Consider the following 17719-nt stretch of genomic DNA (forward strand, 5'->3'; position numbering starts at 1 on the left):
GTCAACCTTGGCCCAAGAGTTCTGTTCGCAACTGCTCACACCCATGCTGGATTTAGCTTCTGCTGAATGACTAGTTGGGTCCACCAAGAGTTTCCATTCCTCCCCCACAAACTTGAAAATGGAGTTCTCAGGGAGTGGTATAGGTTATTGGATCTAAGGAATTTCAGGGACCCATTAGGGATCAATAGATCTAAGGGATCTATTGGATCTCTCCTAGTCCACAACGGACCTCGGACAAGGACTTCCTTCCCACTGGTCTCTGAGCCTCACGGAGCAGCATGGATGGTAGCCTCAACCAGCCCCAATAAGGGCCCCTGAAAATCAGGGTAGGTGAATGTGAGCTCTGATAATTCAAGGGCCGTCAGAAAACTGCAACAAGCTGGAAAGCCACCATGTTCTCTGGGGAGGTGACGGGGGAAGGGAGAAAGGTGGGCCTAGGAGTCAGCTGTGTCTTAGACTCAACTCTGTGGAGAACGTACCAGACATTGCCCAAATCTCTTTTCCTTCCTAGGCCTCCATTTCCCTACCTAGAAGACGATGAGTGTGAAGGAGATGATCTAAAGTCTTTTCTAGCACCAGAACGCTTAGATTACCTTGCTGTCCTTGGTTAAGGTGACTTCTAAGCAAGAGTAACATCCCCCTGCTCTCCTTCAGCGTGAATGGAGTTCATTCTGAAGGCATGACGGGCAGCTGTGTCCTGGAGGGGCCCAAGGAAGGGAGCCGTATCCATGTGCCCTGGGTCACTAGGAGAGGAGCCTTCTGCCTACCTCTTCGTGACAGGCCTGGACTGCCCTGCTCAGCCAGGCAGGACTCTTCAGGCTTCAGTGAACAATTTCCTTCCCCCTCATATTAGTTTAATTGAGCTTTGCTTTTTGTGTTTGCACGTCAGCTGGTACTCAGCGAATCATGTGGTTTATAGATGTATAGATATAATTTGATTCTGGAACTCCTTTCCAGTGTGACCTCTGTGCCTCTCTTCAGCTCCCTCCTTTTCCAGGAAAAGGGATTAAGAGGTACACGAAAACACCTTGAGAGGGAAGTTGCTGGAGCATTCTCTTCTCAGCTTTGATGTTCTGTCTGGTGCCCAGTTTGTCCCTGGCTCTTAGAGTTTGTTCCAGATCTTACCAACTCAGCCACTAAGCCCAGAGGCAAATACAGTCCACACAGTAGCAAGACAAAAAGGTCACCCAGCTTTCCTTGAGTGTGTTCTGAGGCTTCCAGTGGGGAGAAGGAGTGTCTTCATTGCTGGCAGAAAGATAAATTTCTGCAGCCTTGTTTATGTGTCTCAAACTGGCTGTTGCGACCTTCAGGTGAGTGGCAGGAGATTAAGGAGAAGCTGAGTTGCCTATTGGTTGAGACCGAGCTGCTGTCCAATGGCGGAGAGAAGTCTAATGTCATGGGGTCCCTTTTCTTCTGGGCCACATCCCACCTTCCTCTTTTTCTAGTGTGCTCACCAGCTCTCTGGCTGGCCCTCCCTCCCTCCCCTTGCCCCTAGGTCAGCTCAGGCCCCACCAGCATTTTTCATCACAACACATGTCCTCCTAAGTCCTATGCGTATGCTCTCTTGGGAGTATGTTAGGGCGCTCTTTGCAGGACTGTTGGGCTAGAGACAACCGAGGGCCTCTCATCGGACCCTAGGAACGGAGCAGTCCAAGGAACAGGGGGTTGTCTATTTAGACACTTTGGTGGGATTGTTTTTTTTTAATGGTGGCAGCCTCTTTCTGACAAAGTTATGAAGAAGATCAAGTTCATTTCAACCCTGGCTTCCCTTTCTGAAATATCTTTTTCACTGACTGCTCTATCCCCCCGCCCCCAAACTCAACTCTTTCCTAAGAAAACCTCCTTCCATGAAAATCCCCGTCATCTCATGCATCTTCCTTCCTCCCCTCCCCCATCCTCCCTTTCCTTTCTTCTTCCCTCCCTCTGTTCCTTCCTTCCTTCCCTCCTTTCACTTTCTTTCATATTTTATTTTATTTTTTAAAAGATTTATTTATTTATTTTAGAGGGTGAGAAAGAGCACGAGAATGGGGGAAGGGCAGGGGGAGAGAATCTACAAGGAGACTCCCTGCTGAGTACAGAGCCTGACATGGGGCTTGATCTCACCACCTGTGAGATCACGACCTTAGCTGAAACCAAGAGTCCAACACTTACCTGGTTGAGCCATCCACGTGCCGCAGATTTTATTTGTAAATAATCGCTACACCTAATGTGGGGAGGGGGGCCTTGAACTTACAAGCCTGAGATCAAGAGTCTCACGCTCCACTCCCTGAGCCAGCCAAGTGCCCCCAAACCCTTTCTCAATGACCATGCTCCAGGCTGCCAGTGCTCTGCACCCAGTAGGAAGGCGGTAATATATAAAGAAGGGAATGCCGGGAACGGGCGTCCTCCAAAGGCCATGTGACTGATGACCTGGTGCTCAGGAGATGTATTAAGGGGTGTGATTAGAAGACCAAGATCATAAAACAGAGTCCTACACTAAGGATATTTGTAATCTAGTAGGGGAGCCTGTGCATGGTCTAAAAATATAGCCGAGATTTCAAGACAGTATGTACTAAGAGCCAGTTGAAGAATTGAAGAAGGTACAGCCAAGGTTCCCAGCCCGATCAGACCCAACATTCTCTTCTTGTAACAAATAGTTTTATATGGTTCCTTTATTTTCCTGAAATAGAAGCCATGAATAATATAAATGACTCAGCAACTGTATAATGAATTCCTCAACTCTGATATAAAAAAGAAAGAAAAAAATACTAATGGTAATAAAATCATATGAATTTTAAAATATAAATGCTCAGGCACATTTACACCGAAAAACGTAATGAAGTAGTCAGATGGAAAATCGCCACTGTTGAGATAGCTACAAATGCAGACTGATGTGGAGATACTGCCCTGGAGACTGAAATTCTGTGAGCAGCATTGCCCTGGATCATGTGTGTTTCCAGAGCTTTGAACAGAGGTGAAGTTCTTAACAAAACAAAGGCAGTCTTCCCTGAATTTTCACAGAAGTTGAATTCCTACACAACTCAGTGTATATTAAAACTGTGCAAGCAATACTTGGTGTCTTTGTGTAAAGAAGAATTAGGATCTAGACTCAGATTGTGACAAATAGGTTTCTTACTTCTTCGGCTGCCTCGCAGCACCTGAGAAAGCCATGTAACATAAGAACCAAGTCTTCCTTCTACGGGGCTGTCCTCTCCCCTGCAGGCTGTCCAGGACCCACCCAGCCCACAGTTGTCAGTAGTTCTCCCGACCAGCATCCACCATTGGGACAATCCCCCGCCCAATCCTATAGGCATTTCCAAAATGCCTAACCTGACCTCCAGTGAGAGCCACTGGTAGAAAAGTTACTGGGGGTAGAGCAGTGCTTCTCAAACTTCAGGGTGCACTGAGATCCCCTGGGGATCTGTGCTAAAATGCAGATTCTGGGTGTCAGGGGTGGGACCTGGGATGCTACATTTCCCAGGTGATGCTCAGAGCAAGGCTAGAGAGCAGGAGAGGAAAAACAGACCGCACAAGGGAAGGGAACACAAACAGGGCCTCAAAAGATAAATGGATGTGGAGCTGATGACATCTCGTGAGGCCCCCAGGTGGCTGGAAGGGAGGCACTGGACGGGTCACAGTAGCGAGCACTGACCAAAGCAAGGAAAACAGCCTGGAGCCAACAGTGGCAACACTGCTCTGTGGGCAGGGAGAAAAAAAAAATCAGAACTCCCTCTCAGGGTTGGGCCTGCCAGACCCTGGTGAAGTTCATTTCTTTCAATAAATCCAGCAGCTTCCCCTTTGATAAATACTGTCAAGGCTGGAACATGCGGTGCTAACGAAATATGGTTTTAATTTGGGGCCTGCTGCACTGGTGGTTAAATACTGTGCGTGTGTACACAAAAGCAGACGCACAGCTAAGCCAAGTTAATATGCCTGGGCTGAAAATGGCTAAGCCCAGGAGGATTCGGTTATACGGTTTTTGCTGCTCCAAAAGGCAACTGAATCACCGTCATCAATTTTAATGCTCCAAGACTTCTTGGGAACGTGGAGGCTCTTCAAAGTTCAGCCATTTGTGCGTTTGTACCCAGTGCAGAAGCAGCACGCATCTGTTTTCCTGATACCTTACGCCTGCTTTATTGTCATAGGTTGCTTGACATTCGGAAAATAACACACTGTTTTAATCACCATCTCAATGCTGCATTCAAACTTGATGGTCCAAGAGCTTCGCAGCAAAGGGAGGTGGGGGCGGGATGGAAGGCGGAGTGTGGGGGAAGAGGAAATGAGAATAGGAGTCCGGCAACAGACCGGGCTTGTTCTGGTGGGACTCATTCCAGGGAACACAGACACTTTCAGTGTTTTTGTCAATCTGTGTGTGTCCGTCTTGGAACTGCTCAGCAAGAGAAGGGAACTGGCTGAACGAGTTTCTGTCTGGTCCCAGAGGTGGCCACTGCTGGTAACTGGACCTGCAGCCTGTCCTGAATAATGAAGTCGGCTCCATCCAGAGTGTAGGTCACAGGAACGGCACCGAGGCAGTTGCTCAGCAAACCGAAGATTATAGCACCTGGTCAGTAATCTTATCAGGGAAACAAACAAAGCTGAGAATGAGGTCAGCGACAGGTGTCCTCAATGCAGTGCGGCGCAGAGAAAGTGCAGAAACTGGGGGTGGGAGAGCAGGAAGGAGGAAGAATCTACCAGAATATCTCTACCCTTCAAAAGACCAGTTCACCAGGAAGGTGAAACTGAGGGAAGTGAGCTGAGTTATTTCATGAAGGAGGAAGGGGTGCTCTGATTACCTGAAAAGGCCAGGAATTCCTCACAGAGGAACGTGGGTATGAAAAGGGCTGATGGGAGTTCTTCTTTCCAGACACGTCTGCCATGTTGCATTTTAAAATTAGTCATAAGTATGTTTTCTTTTTATTATTATATATAACTTTAGTGACAGAAGAAGCCCGAAAGGCTGTGAACAGCGACTTCCAAGTCGGTCACTGGAAATTCTAAGGGAGGACAGCTTGCTGGGAATCTTTAAACTTTGAATATCCACATTTATTTTAATTTTGTGTGTGTGCGGTAAAAATGAGGTATGCTTATGGTAGAAAAGTGTTCGGTACTAAAAAGTGCACACATTTTTGAAAATCAGGGAGAGTGCTCTTAATTACTGGAGGAAGTCTTTCATGAGCTTGGAATGACCAGGTTCTCGTCAGGAGATGCTTAGGAGCAGCCAATGAGGACTGAATGGATTGAGAGATCCCAAGGTATTTTTCAGTGGTGCCTGGGATACCCCAACTTTTCTGGAAGGAGAGACAGATGGGAAGACAAAAGGGAGTATCGTGTCCCACCCCCCACTCCCCGCCCCCATAACAAAGGCTGCTGGATGGTTGGAGCCATGAGGGAGGCTGGTCAGGCGCTATCCAAGCCCAGTGAACATTTGGATCATCGCTGTGCTTGGGATTGTTCGTCTTCTTTTTTCCTTGGATTGTGCCCTCACTAGTGGAAGAGATTGAAAGGCAGGCCTGGCAATTTATCTGGAGAAAGAATTCTAAGGGTCTAGAGATTGCCTACCATTAGAAAGGGTGGGGACGGGAGGCTTTGCTCCCAGAGCACTCATCACAGTGATGAAATGCTATAGGGACAAGAGATCAGTGGGCATTTAACCCACACCAAATTTAGCAAGTGGAACAAGCCTCTAATTGGAGGCCTGGATTCCGCATTGAAAGCCACTCTCCACCTGATACCTTTTTAAGATACTGCTGTGGCATCTGAATTTCATGGACTTCACTCATGGCAGGTCCCCAAGCATGCCAGCCATGAAGCAATGATACAGCACAGCACCTGCTTCCAGCAGTCCTGAGCCTATGGGCTAAGAGGGAAAAGAGACAGCTTTTCTCTTTCCGGCTCCCTACCTCTCTAGCATATAACCTTCTAAACGCCTGACCCTTACCCTCGTCCCAGTCTCTTCCAATAACCATCTTGGTGGGGGTGTCTGTTGTTTCTTTTTTTTTTTTTAAGATTTTATTTATTTATTTGACAGACAGAGATCACAAGTAGGCAGAGAAGCAGGCAGAGAGAGGGGGGAAGCCGACTCCCTGCTGAGCAGAGAGCCCAATGTGGTGCTCGATCTCAGGACCCTGAGATCATGACTTGAGCCGAAGGCAGAGGCTTAACCTACTGAGCCACCCAGGTTCCCCGTGTCTGTTGTTTCTGCACCAGCATGTGTCTGCCCTTACAGTGAATAAGAAGCCAGATATTTATCAGGCAGACTGTCCCACCCCCCCTTACTCCCCGATATTTATGGGGGGGGCTACCCCTCTCCCTCTCCCTCTCCCACTCTCAGTATGTGAGGGACCGGTGGAACGGACACCCTTCTGACTGTGGGGTGGAGCAGGTGAGCCACCCTTAGGCCAATCATTTCATCCTATTTCGTGGCCGTGCGATTGTTCCAGAGATAGGCACCGTGGCCCAGGGACCCAGGCAGAACCTGGGAGAGGCAGTGTGATTTTTGTGGCTACTACTGGGAACTAGGCTCTCCCTTTCTCCTCTGTACCATACACCTGAGAGGAGGCAGGACTGTGAGGAGTGCTCCCGCAGTCCCAGGAAGCTGGGATTAATCCTGACCATGCAGGAAGCAGGTCTGAAAGCTGGCAACAGAAACCAAAACCAAAAGAAAAACAAAAAACAAAAGCAGACAATCCACGTTCTGTTGATCCTCTACGAGTCCTAGATCCAGCTCTGTCTGGAACTAGCCCTGCTGTGGAGTTTTAACTTATATGTGTCTATAAATGCTTTTGTTTAGGTCAAAACTGTGGCAAGTTTTCTGTCCCTTGCCATCCGGAGACAGATGTGACCAGGAACTTCTTATTCTTTCTCACTAACCCGTATCAAAACCTGCTCTCCAAAAAGGATTGTCCATTCTAAATTACGAATGACTGATAATGCTTTGAAGTATGGTTCCTTCAGGAGAATTTTCAGTTTTCAGCCTTGGTTCATCAAAATTAATCCCTTTCTGATGTGAAGAGACATGGGAGAGTGTGGCACAAGAAAAGGATAGCCCAGCTTTCCCACCAAACTCAGGATTTTAATGTCCAATTTTGGCCTTTCCGGTCAGTTCCAACTTCTGACAATGGCAGAGTAAAGCATCTCTGACTAAGCGTTCTGCCAAAGACTATGATAAATTCTGGACCCTAAACAAATATAATAACAAAATATTTTAAGGCCCAGGAGAGCAAACAAAATGGTTTGGTTCTCCATCTCTGGAGAAGATAGGACCCTTGAACAAAGGGAATCACACTGGGTAAGATCTGTACTGAGGAGGTGTTTTCCTCTGACGGTACGAAGCCCTTCCCATCGTGCTTGGAGACAAAGCTCCAGAAGAAGGTAGCGATCCTACTGAGCAGAAGACTCAGAAATTAGGGGTTTGGGGCTTCTGCAGCCGTTTGAAATTGGGAGGGAGGGAATCCCAGAAAGGAGGGAGCCTCAGAGGGAGAGCTTTCAAACTTATGTGGAGACTTCCCACAAGCCCACATTGGCTTACCAATGTGAGTTCAATATAAGGACATTTGTTATCTCACAAGATCCTGGGGGTGGGGTGGACTCCAGAGCTGGTGAGATCAGCAGCTCAAGGATGTCAACCAGGATGCATGTTCTCTCCTTCCTTGTTCTACTCTTTGCCACACAGGTTTCATCTTAAGGTTGGTTCCCTTTGGGTTTCAAGAAGGCTGCTCCGGCATAAGGCTATGTGTGTAGAGGTGTTCATATCCAGAGGGAGAAAACAAAAGCAAGAAATTTAAGTCTCTTGCTTAAGTCTAACTGCGCCAGCTTCAGTTGTAGCTTTAAGGAAAAATGTGTTTATCTTCAACTCCTGCAGTAAGATTTTTAGAACAGATATGTGGAGGGTACCTTTAAGGCTGAGTTTCTAGTCAGGCTCTGAAGAGGTGCCTCTGATATCAGGGAGGTTCTGGAGTTACAAATCTCAAGAATTTAGAAGTAAATTGCCCATAACAACAGTAAATTATATTTTTGTTTGTGTTACTAAAGAGCAGGCTGATGAGCTAACTGATTGAAACTCTGTCTGATGGGCTGCACCATGGGACTTTCTCTAGGGGCAGACATTTCTCCAGTGCCTCGACATGGAGGCCGATAGACAGCAAGGGCCATGCTGTTGGAGACTTGTTTATAGGCATTTTAGGTGATAGATGGGAATAACCATAGTGACAATAATAGAGCCAATCCGTACACAGCACCACCTGGAAAATATGGAGGGCTCACACAACAGCAACAACAAAATTCAAAACAGTAATAACAAAACAAAATGGAAGAGAGAACACTGAACTGAAAATCACGTGAAGAGTTTTGATTGAAGCTATCCAAATGGCAATATGCTCTCATATGATTATTCTCAGTCATCCTGTTGTGTAGAGAAATGAGTATGCTAAGTGTGCTTTTCACATGTGAGGGGATTTCCCTTCTAAGCTGGCCTGTCCACTATGGTGCATGACTGTAAGTCACAGAGACTGAGAAAAACAATAACACACACTTGTGATGTTTGTCAAGATGAGGTCACACCTTTCATTCTATGAATTAGTAGGAAAATCACGATGAAAGGGACAAGACTGGGAAGGTGAAAGGGAACACTGGCAAACACAGTTCTACTGTTTACATACTGGCTTTTGTTTTACTTAACGATACCTGAAGAATTGGCTTAACCATCCAAGGGATTACTAAAAATTGGGAATGTTTAGTTCCACCTCCTCTCCTGTCTTAATAATAGATATTGCTGATACTGTCACCCACCGGGTGATCTTAGAGACACACGGCTGCCCAATAACCCCATCCATTCCCCTGGGAATGGGTAAAGGCAGAGGGTGGATATTCAAGAAGTGAAGCCAGCAAAGAACAGCCCAGAGAAATCACTAGAGGACAAGCTCAAGGCCCGGATCGAAAGATGTGGTGAGAGGCTGACATAGAAAACCATCCAGAGAACAGAGGCCTAAAGTCATCCTTGCTGGGAGGATCCTTTTGAAACCATAGGGTTTGGCAAATCAGGAAATAAGGGCACAAAGGGAAAAAAATCATGCCAGACTAAGCAAACAGCAGCTGGAACCAAAGAAGCCCAAGGACAGTCCTGAGCACGGAGAAAATACTGCTGGTTAGGCATTGTTCTTCAGAGCCGGACCACACACACACAGGGTCACCGCTGAAAATGAAGGACAATTAGAGTTGGCATGTGTGCATGTCTTTGAGAAGCAGAAATAATGCTTTCTGAACACAGAGACTGATTTTGAAATCTTTCTAATGACAGGGGCACCCGGGTGGCTCAGTTGGCTAAGTATCTGAGTCTTGATGTCAGCTCAGGTCATGATCTCAGGGTCCTGAGACCGAGCCCTGTGTCGGGCTCTGCGTTGAGCATTGAGCCTGCTTGAGATCTTCTCTCTCTCCTTCTCCCTCTGCTTCTCCTCACCCCTGCTCACTCTTTCTCAATAAATAGTGAATAATTAAATAAATAAGAATGAAATCTTTCTAGTGACAGCTTTTTCACAAGCTGTGACCCAAACATGATCAAGTTGAAGCCTTGTCTCTTCATCCCTCTTCATCCTGATCCGCTGCCTCTGTTCTCATCAGGGCTCTTGGTGCCTCAGCCCCATGGAGAACCTCCATCTCCTTGCCTGAACTGAGACCCATCTTTACCCATAGAGTGTGGCTTCTTTGTAACTCTTTTAAGTATTCTGCACTCTACACACCCAGGAGGAGGGGTGTGTATAGACTCATTCCTGGGCACCACATCCAAACATTACTATAAAATGGCCGCTCCTCTGAAGTTCTGGTGTTGTTTTCATCCACTGGCCTCCCAGACACTCCCTCTCACTCCCCAAGGACTATACCTCCTGGCTCACGATATTCCCTCACACCCTAGCCCTGCCATCCTCCTAGGAGACGTTCCTATATCCACCAATGACCTAGTAAATACTTTGGCTTCTCAATTCCTGAACCTTCTCCACTACCTACTTCTCCTAAACCTTCTCATCTCTCAAATCTCCCATCGTGACTACAACTCCCTCACACTGTATTCTAGCCTATTTATTCACCTGCTCCACACCTCAGTTTACTGAGGCCCTTAGGCCGGCGGCCCCTCTCCTTTTCATTATCCACCAGTCTACTCTTTGTTTCCCTTGAAGCCATGTTAGAGTCCATGGTCCACTCTGTCAGTCACTATCTTGCCAGTACCCTAAACCTTCTGGCCTATTTCGTCTTTTCCTCATACTCACCTGGAAAAGAAATCAGTCCTGAAAAAACTCAACAATACAGCTTCCTCGCATCTCCTCCTAGGCAGCAACGCACAGTTGGGGAAAACCACCCCAGCCTAGCAGGGTCTTCTCAGTCATTAACTCTGTTGACTCTCAACAATCCCCCCCCCCCGGAAACCCCATTGTCCACCCTCCCTTCATTCTCTGAAATAACCATTTCAAACTTTCTTCTCAAAGCCTTAAGTCCCCATTCATCCCTCACTCCATTTCCCAGAGGAAATAGAAGCCCTCAGGTTGGGAATTATCTCACTTCCGGCCACCTGTGCCTGTGTCCATCCTTTGTTCTTTCCTTCTGATAAGATGGGAGTAATGTCCCTTCTCCTAGAAAGGTCACCTCTCTTCCCCATGCTGCAGATTTCAGCTTTCTCAGAAAAGGTATGTTACCAATTATCCTTCCTTTCTGTCTTTGGTTTGCTCCCCTCTCATATATTCTGTTCATCAACATCTAAACATGTCTTAGTCACTCCTATTTTTAAAAAACACCCCATTTCTGGACCCCACATTTTCTTTGTGGCCCTACTCTTTCCCTCTCTTCCCATTCTCACCCAAACTGCGAGTGCTGCATAGTCATCATTGGCCCCAATTCAACACCTGCTTACTCATTAGCCTCCTGCAAGGGCTTCCTCCCCTACTTCTTTATTAAAACCATTTTTATCAAAGTATCTAGTGACCTTCATGCCTCTAAATCTCATGGACACTCCTTAGTTTTCATATTATGTGACCTTTCTGTAGACTTTAACAAAGCTGACCCTTCCTTCTTTTAGGGAAAATTAGCAAGTTTCCTTGGCATCTAGGCCCCTACACTCTTCTTGGTTTTTCTCCCACCTCTCTGCCTATATTTCTCTGTCCCTCTGCCATATTTTCCTCTTCCACTTAACTTTTTTTTTTTTTAAAGTTTTATTTATTTATTTGACAGAGATCACGAGTAGGCAGAGAAGCAGGCAGAGAGAGAGGAGGAAGCAGGCTCCCCGCCGAGCAGAGATCCCGATGTGGGGCTCAATCCCAGGACCCTGGGGTCACGACCTGAGCTGAAGGCAGAGGCTTTAACCCACTGAGCCACCCAGGTGCCCCTTCCACTTGACTTTTAAATGTTGGAACTACTTAGGTTCAACCTCAGATTCTCTTCTTTTCTCACTCTACACTCTGCCTAGGTCATCTTACCACCTTTCATGGCCTCGCCTCTATGCTGAGAGCTCTCAAATTTGTACAGCTCTCAGACTTTTCTCCAATCTCCAGAGCCACTCAACTACCTGCTTAATACTTCTGCTTAGATGCCACAAGCACATTTGTTTAAAACTAAACCAACAGCCCTTCCCACCATGCTAGAGTTCTTATATTTTCCTCTCCAGATCCACTCTTCATTGATTTCGTTGACTATAACCTCTGCCTTGTTTGTCTGTGGCTTCCAGTTGGGTGTGACTACTGAGGATCCCTGGTAAGAGACTGGAAACGGGATAGAGGGAGGACAAGGTATTTATTCTCTTAGCTCCCTCTGTAAGGTTGTCACAGGTTGTCTGAGTTCCTTGACTGAAGACCAGTGCTTCTCTTATTGGGACCTTTTTCATATGACCCTCTTCCTGAAGTCTAGGGCACTAACACTTAACTGCTACTAACTTCTAGGTTTTGCCTTCTCTCTTATGATTTCCTGATACCCCATCTACACCACTGTAAATAATTCCCACTTTAAATTATCCTAATCTGAGCATATAACCCATTTCTTCCTGGTACTCTGATGCAGTAGTTGATACTAAAGTTGGACCAGGAAATAGAGCTTCATAATTGGATTCTGGGGTTGGGTTGATCACGTATGAGGAGTTGAAGGGATAAACTTGTGGGGAATGGGGAGGTTCAAAAGATGGAAATAGACACTGATAGTCTATGCATGCAGTAGTATCTCAATCATTCAGATCATCAATGGTCATAGCATGGGATGAAAAGTAAGTGAAGGACAAGCCATTGGAAGATCTAGATGCTGTGGCATTCAGTTGTTCTATCAAATGTAGTGATTTTAAAGATTGTGGAGTCATCTGAAGTCTATGAGGGCCTACAGTGTTATAGGTTGAAATTCTGTAAATTCTCTGGTGTAACATACAACCCTGGTTGATACAGAATGGTTCACCCTGTCACCTGGAGCCATCAGTGTCAACTGGGAATATGTTAGAAATGGCAGTTCTTGAATCTCACCCCAGATTTATAGAATCGGACACTGGAGCTGAGCCCTGGGAATTTGTGCTTTCGAAAATGAATTTGATGCACATTAAAGTTTGGGAACCACTGCTGTAAAGCAAAATTTAATGTGCTTATGAATCACCTGGGGACCTTGTTAAGATGTAGGTTGTGATTTGGCAGGTCTAGGACAGGAATGAGATTCTAAAGTGGTTGCAGGTGATGCAAAGGTGTTGTTTAGTCTACGAATTACGCTTTGAGAAGCAAGGCTGTAAGAGTGGAAGGAATCTAGAGGCTCAGGGAGATGGAAATGTTGGAATGAATCAATTACTCCAACAGGTTCAGCTGTCGCCTAATCAAAATGTTCTGTGAGGATGTGAAAAGCATTTCACCAAGGCAGTAAAACAAATCCTTGGTGGGGCGCCTGGGTGGCTCAGTGGGTTAGAGCCTCTGCTTTCGGCTCAGGTCATGATCCCAGGGTCCTGGGATGGAGTCCCACATTGGACTCTCTGCTCAGCAGTGAGCCTGCTTCTCCGTCTCTCTCTGCCTGCCTCTCTGCTTACTTGTGATCTCTGTCTGTCAAATAAATAAATGAAATTAAAAAAAAAAATCCTTGGTAAGGGAGGCATCAGAATCCTTGCAGAGCTCTGAGGTATCTCTCTGAAGGTCCAAGGTGGCAGTGCCGATGCCATCATGGAATTGGTTACCCTGGTCTCAGTGGAACCATGAGAGACAAGGTAAATGTGATTACCGTAATAAACCACAGGGATGGAGAGATAGATTGTTTCATTTGCAGGCATCTGTGGCAATGGCAAATTGGTCACTAGATTACCAGAAATGAGATGGAAGGGCAATTTACTAAATCAGTTCTTCACATATATAGGGAGAAAACGTCTGGTTTTGCTGGGCAAAGATCTAAGTTGCATCCCCATAGTGGGAATACATACCTCTTCTCTAGTTCCCTTAACTAAGCCAGTTGGCAGACCCAGATCCCTTTTAGAAAGGACCCTGCTCCTTCCCCTAGCCTAGTGGGACCAGTGAACATTTATTAGGGTGACTGGGTACCGGGAAAAGAAAACCATCCAGCTTTCTGAGTTTATGCTGATCCCTACACCAGAAATGGGGCTGAATAAGGGCTATGGGAATCAGATGATAAAGCCTTGACATGAATTCCTCTGACAAAGGGTCCAGTGAGACCACAGGCCAATATAATGCTCCACCCTGGAATGTACAATTCCAGGAGATACGCTCAGTAGCTAGTAGAATCCCCATGTTGGGGAAGCAAGGGGAAGCTTCTGGTATGAGCCACTAGTAGAATCCCCATGTTGGGGAAGCAAGGGGAAGCTTCTGGTATGAGCCACTTCCCTGACAAATGATAAGTACATCACCCCAAATAGCAAACCCAAAGCAGTATTTTATTCCTGTTTCCACTGGGAAACCCCCAAAGCATCCCTAGTCCAGTTTCCCTCTTACTTTTGAGTCTCTGCATTTCTTCCCAGGATCCTCTCCCCCCTCCCTCCCTCCCCCTCCCCTCAGGGTCCTCTTCTACTGTGGGTCACTCCCCTTTCTACAACCTTTCTACTCCTCTCAGAGGGGCCTTTGCTTTTCTGGGTCTCAGAAACTTGCCTCTCCCCAGAACACTTTTTTGCTCCCAGTTTGTTTGAAAAGAGACTGCTTATATATATATAGAACAGTTGGTTAACTCTCATTATCGGCATAATTTAATCTCTTCTTACAATTAAAAAAAAAAAGAAGTACTTGGGGGCACCTGGGAGGCTCACACAGTTAAGTGTTCGACTCTTGGTGTTGGCTCAGGCCATGATCTCCCGGGTTGTGAGATCGAGCCCGCTATCAGGCTCTGTGCTCCGCGGGGACTCTGCTTGAAGATTCTGTCCCTCGGTCCCTCCCCACCACGTTCACTCAAGCGCAAGGGTTCTCTTTCTCTCTCAAATAAATAAATCTTTTATTTTTAAAAATCTTTAAAAAATATTTTATTTATTTATTTGACGGAGTGAGAGGTCACAGTAGGCAGAGAGAGAAGTATAAGCAGGCTCCCCACAGAGAGCCTGATGCAGGGCTCGATCTCAGGACCCTGAGATCATGACCTGAGCGGAAGGCAGAGGTTTAACCCACTGAGCCACCCAGGCACCCCAATAAATAAATCTTTTTTAAAAACCCCGAATACTTAAATTACAGAACTGTTGGTTGTAAAGCACTGTGACAATACAGGAGCATATAGACTAAAACTTAATTCTTTTCCCTTCCTCTTCTTTGGGGGTAACCGGTATTAAATTTTCTATTTATTCACATACACACACAAGCTGATATATGGCTTTGTTTATCGTGAACAGAATGCTGTACCTGCTATTTTAGGACATGCTTTTCTCACTCCACAGGAATCACAGACCTTATACCATACAGATTCGCCTTATATCTCCTAAAATTAAGCTTCCTATTTGGAGACAATGGTAGATTCACATACAGTTGTAAGCAATAATAGAGATCTCATGTACTTTTGACCTAGTTTCCTCCACTGGTAACACCTTGCTAAATTGTTGTTCAGTAAGTATCCCAACTAGGGTATTAATATTGATACAATCCATCAGGCTCATTCAGATGTCCCCACTTGAACTTGAACTCATCTGTGTGCGCATCTGTGTGTGTGTGTGTGTGTGTTGGTTCTAAGCAATTGTATCATCTGTGTAGGTCCCCATATGTACCATCGCAGTCAAGACCCAGAACAGTTTCATCACCTTGAGGATCCCTTGTGTTGCCCTTTATACCCACACCCACTTCCCTCTGCCCCCTTCTTCACCCCTAGTTCTCGACAACCACTCATCCTTTCTCCATTTCTATACTTCCGTTATTCCAGAAATGTATTTATGCAATCATATGGTTTACAAGCTTTTGGAGTTGGCTCTTTCATTCAACATAACTCTCTGGGGATTCATCCAAGTTGTTTTGTGTACCAACTGTTTATTGCTGAGTACTATTCAATGGCATGGTATGTCATGATGTGTTTAACCCTCAACCATTGAAGGACATTTGGATTGTTTCTAATTTTTAGCTATGATGAATAAAGTTGTTATCAACATTCATGTACAGTTTTTGCAGAAATATAAGCTTCTATTCCTCTGGGATGAATGCCCAAGAGTATAATTACTGGGTCATATGGTAATTGTACGTTTAAGGAAAATGGGCACACTCATATTCTTCGGGTTTAAGTATAAAATAGAAGAATATTTTAGAAGAGTTAATTGGCACTATTTATCATTTTTAAATGCATATTAATTTTAACTCAATTCTGCTTCTAGGAACCTGGCTTCTAGAAATATTTGTGTTTTTGCTAAAATGTATAATAAGTACCAGGCTGTTCATTTCGGCACTGTTTGCATTGGGAGAAAATTTAGAACAAACAAAATTGCTGTATAATGCTGTACATTATAAATCTTTTTATTTTCTTGCTGTTGAGTTGTGCACACACTGTTATGTTTTAATTCGAAACACCTTCTGTAGGAATTAGAATGTAAGCATTTTTTATAGGATTTTTTTATTATTTGTATTTGTTATGCTGGGTCTAAGTATCATGTTCTTTGCACAAAATAAACACTTGAGGGTTGCTCTTTTATTGATTTTTAGGCAGTTGTATATAGTTCATATTGTGGGTATTAACGCTTTATCTGACCTTTGCAATGTAGAACTTTCATATTTCTGTAAGATCAAAACTGTCACATTTACCTTTCTGGTTTTTTGTCATGTTTTGGAATAGGTTTCCTACCTGCCTCCCTTCTTTTACTCCTATTTTATTAGAGTAATGGTATACATACGAGTTTTAAGTAGCCCCAAGTCCTTTTTGAAAGAGGCAAGGAATACACAGATCCCATAAATAAATGAAAATGTTGTATGAGACATGGGAGATTACTTTTTATCTATTCATAACCGTCATATTTCTTGACAAGTATTTTTCTTGCTGTGCTGTGTATATTTTAAAGGGATGCCGGAAGGAGTAATTATATCATAACTTTAAAGGATTATAAACACCTAAGGGAAAGGTGCTGTTTAAACACGTTGCTAATAATGTGTTTGCACATTTTTCAAACAGCTCAAATTACATTCACGAGTATCAGCAGCATGGCCTCCTCGGAGAAGGACAGAGAATGGGAGGGGGTCAAGAATATTATTCTAGGAGAGATTGTTTAGGCAAGGAAGTAATTTATCTTGCTATGGGCAGAATGAAGAGCTCACCACCCAGCAATTTGTAATTGATCACAATTATGATGCCTAGTGGTGGGGTGTAAAATGAAGGAAAGTATTTGGTCAAAAAATTAGCACAAATATAAGAGTGTTTAGTGAGGTCCAAAATGTAAACTGGTTTAGCAAGAAGAAAAATGAAGCCGTTCGGAAGAACCCAAAATGAACCAAAGTAAATGAAAATGGAGATTCAGTCCACATGTTGTGGGTTGATGTTTCCTTGGAAGGAGTGGTTGAGAATTTTTGATCCTTAAAGCAACCTCATATTAAAGTAGTTTAACTAATTTAGACATGTTCGACACTACCACAAAGAAAATAAATTCTATTGGGCTCTACTCTGATGGCTAAAAAGCCAATTCACTGAAATGGAAGGATGTTGAAGGTACTCACATTATGTAATCGGTACAGTATGTCAGTCCCAGTGGTCTGGTTAACCAAATGAAGGCACATTTAGTAAAATTCGGTATAATTTTTTCCTAGAACTACCCTACCTGATTACAGTGAAATAGATTCTACTAATCACAGGCTGCCTAATTTGGAGATTGAGACTGGTTTGGGGGAACAGAGATGCTTTTATTGTATCATTTGGTTTTCTGTGGCCCATGACGGAAGATGTGTCGGCAAGGCTAACATGGGTCCTTTCTTTATTTAGGAATCTACTTAAGATGATCTTGGGACTTGCTGTGTTCCAGGAAAAGAAAGAGAAGAATAAAGGGTGTGACTTCCCTGAAGTCATGTAGTGAGTTTGTGACACAACTGGACAGCACTGGGGTCTTCAGAAACCCCTTTCCACTGAAGGAAATGGCACGCTTCAAAAGTCTAGGCTCAAGAGGACCTCTGGCCCAATTCCCGGTAACTTGGAGGTTTTCACAGTCTTTCCTACATATAAAGCTACAGTGAATTAATTCCATTGAACAATTGGAGAAGTAAAGAAGGAATCCAGAAACTAGGTTCTGAACTGGAGGTGAGGGCTTTAGTCTTCTTCTTTCTTTTTTTTTTTTTTTTTCTAGAGCTGACTTTGATTC

General features: G+C 44.7%; 1 protein-coding gene across 6 annotated transcripts in view; it reads left to right on the forward strand.

Moving 5' to 3' along the window:
- The window catches only part of LOC309864998 (uncharacterized protein), a 70135-nt gene that overhangs the window by 42960 nt on the left and 9456 nt on the right, over positions 1 to 17719 (forward strand). For all 6 annotated transcript variants that reach the window (XM_082731043.1, XM_082731042.1, XM_082731046.1 and 3 more), the window contains one exon: positions 17347 to 17546. The gene's annotated coding sequence lies outside the window, so the exon portion shown is untranslated. The remainder of the gene's footprint in view (positions 1 to 17346; positions 17547 to 17719) is intronic.

This window comes from Mustela nivalis (genome assembly GCF_964662115.1).
Source record: "Mustela nivalis genome assembly, chromosome: 5".
Taxonomy (NCBI): Eukaryota; Metazoa; Chordata; class Mammalia; order Carnivora; family Mustelidae; genus Mustela; species Mustela nivalis.